Source organism: Arachis ipaensis, chromosome B06 (assembly GCF_000816755.2).
Source record: "Arachis ipaensis cultivar K30076 chromosome B06, Araip1.1, whole genome shotgun sequence".
NCBI lineage: Eukaryota > Viridiplantae > Streptophyta > Magnoliopsida > Fabales > Fabaceae > Arachis > Arachis ipaensis.
In genome coordinates this window covers 131,530,668-131,537,835 of record NC_029790.2, presented here as the reverse complement: position 1 = coordinate 131,537,835, position 7,168 = coordinate 131,530,668, and the positions used below count along the sequence as shown (strand labels likewise).

The window sequence follows — 7,168 nt, the reverse complement described above, 5'->3', positions numbered from 1 at the left end:
AGTATTTTTATAACATAACATTAATCTAAAATTAACAGAAAAATAATTTTAATAGTCAATGAGTAATAGCTTAAATAGCATAGACTCCCCATACTCAATTAAGAGGTTGTGAGTTTGAATCTCCTATCTTCCAAATTTTTGAGCCAATGAGTAATAGCTCAAATGACATAGACTCCCCATACTCAATTAAGAGGTTGCGGGTTCGAGTCTCTTATCTTTCCAAATTTTTTGCCAATGAGTTATAGCTCAAATGGCATAGACTCCCCATACTCAATTAAGAGGTCGCGGGTTCGAGTCTCCTATCTTTCCAAATTTTTGCTAATGAGTAATAGCTCAAATGGCATAGTCTCTCCATACTCAATTAAGAGGTTGCGAGTTTGAGTCTCCTATCTTTGGTAAAAAAAAAAATAATTTTAATATGTTAAATAACAAAAAAATAACAGAAATTTAACACACAATAAAAATATAAATTACCAACTTACATAAATTGGATGATCTAAATAATTTATAATATGTTCATCTGGAGTACAATAATTACGAACCATTTTTTAAAATAAATACAAACTATTTTTTTTTCTCCTATTTCCCAATCTTTCTCTTTTTTCTACGGCAACCTCCTTCCCCTCTTTGTGGATCCGGAAATCACTCTGGTGTTTTACACTTCTTTCTTCTACTCTCCCTAACACCTCTACTCTCCCTATCACAACACACTACTACTGCTTGTATAAATGACCAGGGAAAGGCTGTGAGGCTCTTTATAAAGAGCTTGCTTGCTGTTTACTGGGGACAAAGACTGTTCCCTGCATGGCAGCAGTCAACACGCCCCCGTGGTGCAGAGCATTGGAACTCCGCGACGATAACCTGCAAAAACACCAACACCTTTTTCATAACAAAAATAATTTCTGCAACTAAGTGCCTATGCTTCTTTTTAACAACTTTTTGTTGTTGAAATTAGATGACAAATTTTTTTTTCATTGTCTTTTTGAACTTGTTTTAAAAGAAAACCAGTTTGCTTCTCCATTAGATTTTAAACTGTTTAGAATTTTTAAATACTTGAGATTCAGTTTGAAGTAAATACATACAACTATACAAGTATATTTATTATAGGCATCAGCAAAGCTTATATAATATCTAAAACCAGAATCTAAATTTACTAGGAGCTGAACCCCATATGTCAATAAAAACAAGTTGTAAAGGAGAATTATATGTAGTTTTAAAATGAGAAAAAGGTAGAATATGCATTTTAGCCATACAATAGTTATCACAAACAAAAGATTTAGATTTCTCATTATTATTAATAGGAATGTTACATTGTTTTAGGACAATTTTAACAATAGAAGAGGAAGGGTGTCCAAGTCTTCTATGCCAAAAAGCAAGATTTTATTTACAAGTTGCTAAAAAAAAGACTAAACAACATGATTTTGATCTAAAAGATTGAGGAACACACAAATTTTCAAAAGCATATAATCCATTCTTAAGAGTTTCTTGAAGAAGAATGTCCTTGTTGGCCTATGATTTCACACAATAATAAAAAGGATAAAATTCAAAAAAAAAAATATTATTATCCAAACAAAATTTAGAAACACTTAATAAATTTTTAACAATCTCAGGTATATGTAATAGTTTTTTAAGAAGAAAAACTCTTTTTGAATTGGAGTAATGTAAGACAGAATTTTGATATTGAGAAATAGATATATCAAAACCATTTGCAATGAATAATTGGTCAGGACCAGTATAATCAACAGATGAGATGAAATTTTGAGAATTATGAGTCAAGTGATGACTAGCATTCGAATCTGGATACCATATACTATCAACAATTGAAGATGTTAAAGCAGATGTCAAACAAGACTGTGGATAATGGAATGCAGTAAATGGGAGTAGAGGTTAATTTCCAATGTTAGTATTGAATGATGAAGATTGATTTCCATAATAAGCCTGATCAAAACGATAGAAGAATGTAAGTGCAGAATGACCAGGTCTACTGTACACTTGACAGTGAAGGCGATTACTTGCTTGCCAGAAATTTCTTCCTCCTCTACTCTTCGACCATTGAAGCATTTTCCAGAGAATCTTAAATTGGAAAATTGAGATTGAACAAGCTGAGCCTGTGCTATACCTAAGCATAGTTATTTAAACTTTTCAATAGTTTTTTCATGAAGAGATCTGTCTTCGCTTGTACTAGAGAAATGCAGCTTGAATAATCTTCTGATAGACCATCACATATTGCTTCAACGTGTGTTTCTGTATTTATATCATAACCAAGTGAGATGAGAGAATCTACCAGTTTTTTTATGTTCTTGAGATACTAAGATATCGATTGGGCGTTCTTTTTGGTATTCTTCAACTGTGCACTAATTATGCGGATACTATATCCGCATTTTTTGAGGTCTGATCTGATATCGGATATATCCGCGCATCAGAAATTATTTAAACCACTACAAGAAAGTTTTAGAATAGCGACCGATTTTAGTGACTGAAAATATTGGTTGCTAAAAGCGATTGATTTAGCGACCAATATAGAATTTCAAGGACCGGAAAAATGATGGTCGCTAAATCGGTCGCTAAATTACAATCAGCGATCAATTTTAGTGACCAAAGAAATTGGTCACTAATAATGACCAATTTAGCGACCGATAAGGTTTTTATACAAGTAACATAAAGTTGGTCGCTAAAATCGATTGCTATTTTTTAACTTAGTGACCAAATTAGCAACTGAAATGAGGAAGTAATGCTTGGGATTGTTGGTCACAAAATTGATTGCTATTTTTTAATTTAGTGACCAATTTTGCAACTTATAGAAAAATAAGTTGAAAAAGATTGGTCGCTAACTCGATCGCTAAGCTGGTGGTCGATTGCTAATAATTAAGATAGCGACCGATTTAGCGACCGCGGTATAATAAAGTTATAACTAATCAGTCGCTAAATCGGTCGCTAATTTAAAATATTTACTGAATTACTCTACCCTCACTAACCCTAACTCACCCTCACCAGTCACCATTCTCACATTTTCAAACAGTTACTGAGCTACACTTCTCCCCCTCAAACAGTCGTTGTCTTTTCTAATCTTGATGTCGTCGCCATCGTCTTCTAGACTCGCAGTCGTCATTGTTGTCTTTTCCAGCTTTGGCGCCATCGCCGTTGTCTTCTAGATTCAACATCTCGTGATGCTTTCTCTTTCTTCTACAACGACAAAGGTAGGGTTCTCAGCGAAGAGGAACACGCCAAAGAGAACGTCTACATCAAGGTATCTCTCCCTTTCCCTTTCTCTTTTTCCTTCTCCTTTTTCAAAGCCTGATTCCAATGATTTTTTTTTTGTGCAGAAAAAGGAGAGAAAGAGGTTGGAGAAACAGAAGCAGCAAGTTGAGAAGGAAAAGGTAGAGATGGACAAAAAACACTTCTGATAAGGTATTTGATTTTTATTCTTGTCATCAGTATTTTAGGGTTTCGATTTCGCTACTCTAATGTCTAAACATCAACCCTGTATTTTCACGATTGGATAAATTTCTTCTCACTGAATTCATAATTTAGGGTTTAAATCTATTAATTAAGACATTGGCCTCTGAAAAACATTTTAGATCTTAGAATTAAATCAAGCATTGTATGATTTGCATTCCAGTTCTTAAATCTTCGGTCGAAAAGTTCAATGACTATTGGTATATCAGATTCAACACTCCAATCTCTGGATTCTTTTCAAATGTTTTCCTAATTTTCCTCGTTCTTCTTCAGTTTGAAGACTTCGCGAATCATAATGCGTTCGATTTGCTTGCAAAATACAGTTTATCTCATCTTGTTTTCAATGATGATATTCGGGTAGCAAATGTTAATGCAGTGGCTTATTTTAATTTAAGGTTACTTAATGACCAATATTCTTTGGTTTATTTCCAGGGTACAAAATCTGTGGTATTAGTAGGATTGCTTGCTTCCTTAAAATTAGTTAGGAGAACTTTAGCTGACCATACCTTCTTACTTTTGGGTGCTGAAGAGGTTAGCGTCTTGGAAAATTTTGTTTCATTATTTTTATCTTTCACAAAGTCATGTTACTATTTTAGAAAAGGAAAAAAAAAAGATTTAGTATGTATTATTATTATCACTGTAAAAACCTTTTATACCTTCCCTTGAGGTTCTATTCATTTTATCTTAGAATATATAACTTTATGAGAATGCATGAATATACAATGTCTATAAAATAAAATGAAATGATATCAATGATCCTTTCTTATTTTAATCTTTTGTTTGATGAAGGCTGGAACTGGTATTGCAGAGTTGATAGCACTTGAGATATCAAAACAGGTAAAAAAAAATTTGATAGAGTTGTATTCTTCATTTCATGGTATTAATATTAGTTTAATATATATTAGTTTTACTATTATGTTAATATATATTGTTATATTGTTTAACCTAATAGGTTATTATTCATCAAAAGAATGACATGTACTTAATTTTATTTTCTCTTTTTGCCTTTTATTATTTTACCTATCTTTTATTGGAGTAGTACCGAGTGAAGTGGGCTTCACCCAGGCTTCATAGTGACATGCCAATTAAGGAGCAGCATTTGCAATTTCATAGGCCATTTCTGCACTGTATAAAAGTGAAAAAGAAAATTAAGGTTAAGAGTAATTGTGATTGAATACATTTATCCATAGGGTTAGTGTTTTTTAGAATATTTTTAATTTAAGTCCAATCACTATATATTAGTGTGGAAAGTATGAATTCAGTGAATTGTAAAATTCTCATCTTCAATATATATGCTTATTAATATTATAAAAAACAAGCGAGAATTAACATCAACCACCAACTGAAGCAAACAAGAAGCATGAATGAAATCTGAAAACCCATAAATATATTATTTTAGAAAAAAAGTTGCCTTGGCAAAGTGTCCTGTTAAGAAAAATCAAAATTAAATATATGAAAAAAATCAAATAAAAAAGAAGAGCAAGAGAAAAAAGAGAAATCTTTTAGCTCTGAGGCAAACTATGACACTAGAATTTTTAATTTGAAATATTATTTTATTGGGTGAAGATGCTAAAATTGAAAGATGAACCGAGGCTGAGATGTTCTGCATGAAACTCTACCACATACAGAAGATACATGGTATAGGGAAGAAGAAGATGAAGAATGCAATTAGCAGAGTGTTCCAGTAGCCATTGTAAGATAAAATATTTGCAAGAAAATTATCTAAGAAGGGTCACATTGTAACTTGGACTCAAGAGGTAAAAATTTATTCTCCTTATTGCATTTTTAATTTTTTTATTATTTAATAATAGTTTTTTGTATACTTATAAATCCATTTGCATTTGAATATTGTCTTATGTTTAGTTAAGTGAGTTTCAGAAAGATGATATATTCTATGAAAAAGTACTAATTCTTCCTCTCCTGGGTTTAACTATTGAATTTACAAAAAGGTATAAGAATCTATTTCCTTTGCTAAGAGATTTTCATGCTAGCTAAGATTTTCCATGTGTGAAAATGTTGTATGCTGAATTTGTTGTTGATTTCAGTCGAATTATATTAACTTTATTTTGAATATTTCCTTCTTGCAGTTGTTGATTCATTAGAGAGAATGAGGGAGGAAAGCGAAAAAGCATACCAATTTTTGACGTGATGCCCTTGAGAGTTATACCAGAGTGTATAAGTTAAGATAGATACAGTTGCTTGGTCTAAGTAGATATTGAATAGAGCATAATTATGTTCATGAATTATTTTTACCATGTTTTATTTAGTCTAAATTGTGGATCATAAATATGATGTATTTAGGAATTTTTAATATTATTTTAAATTCTATATTTCTATGTAGACATTGTGAATGTTTTGGTATTTATTTGAAAAATTAATCTATGCTTGATTCTTTTTATATTTTGTGAAAATATAATTATTTATAAAAATTAAGTTTTAATAGTCGTAAATGTGAAATTAGTAAAAATCTATAATTATAAAATTAGGAACGACAACCGATTTAGTGACCAATTTAGATTTTTAGTTCAGGATTTAGCGATCGATTTTAGATTTTCAAATCAGGCGTTGGCAACCGATTTAGCGATCGAAAAGTTGGTCGCCATTTAGCGACCGATTTACTCAGCGACTGATTTAGCGACGGAAATTTTAGTCACCATTTAGCAACCGATTATGTTACCGACCGGTTTAGCAACCGATACTCTTTTATGAAGGTTTGGTGGCCTTGTTCAAAAATCTATCGCTAATGGTTAGCGACTAAAGTTTTAGCGACCACCAGAATCAATCACTAAATTGATCGCTATTTCGTTAATTTCTTGTAATGAACGCCCTTGTTTCTGTAAAAAAATGTCAATAAACCCTATTTTCCACCTTTCTAAATCTAGTTACTTCTAATTCCTAAACTATTATTAATTAAAACATATAGATTAAGAACTAAAACTTTAAACTACTGATATCTATTTTTTGTTTGGAAAAAGCTTAAACCATAACAGCATCTCAATTTTCAAAAGTCAGAACAATTAAAAATAACTAATTTTTGTAAAATTGTTAAAGTAAAATTATATTATGGAGACGATAGAGACGATGAAGGAGACGACGAACACGTCGATGGAGGACACAGCGAGCGACGATGGAGAGGTCGAGAGGAAGTAGCATGGTATGAGGAGACGACGAAGGAGACGGGACGACGAACAAAACACCAGTAACAAAGGCAAACGACGGTGTTGCAGTAATGGATGAGATCAGAAGTGAGCTTGAGAGAAGATGAGAGGGCTGAGGGGTAGGGGAGTCTTAGACTGAGTGTGAGAGATGAGAATACCATTGTTTGTCTAGGGTTAATGGGTTGAAAAATATGATTGCATCTTTTAACTTCAGTATTTATATTATTTAATTATTTATTTATTTATTAAATGTGCGGATCCGTAAATCTGCGGATCGAATACGCGGATATAAATGCAATATCTAATATCCGATTTTATTAGACTGTGGATTAGATGCGCATAAATACCACGAATCTGCAGATATTATCTGATCTATGTACAGTTCTAATTTTAAATACGCTTAAAAATTGCAAATGATTTTATATAATTTATTAATAAGAATATACAGTACTTATAATTTTTCTATGTACAAAATAATAATAACTAGTGAAAAATGGAAATTTGTTAAGTATATAAAACTCTAATAATAGTACATTAATTAGTATATATTTAAA

At 31.6% G+C, this 7,168-nt stretch overlaps 1 long non-coding RNA gene across 1 annotated transcript; it reads left to right on the top strand.

Annotated features, from left to right (window-relative positions):
• Positions 2,917-5,846, top strand: LOC107605415. Its single transcript, XR_001612514.2, has 6 exons — positions 2,917-3,247; positions 3,324-3,408; positions 3,889-3,987; positions 4,246-4,293; positions 5,023-5,213; positions 5,544-5,846. It is a non-coding gene; the product is annotated as an uncharacterized LOC107605415 (long non-coding RNA).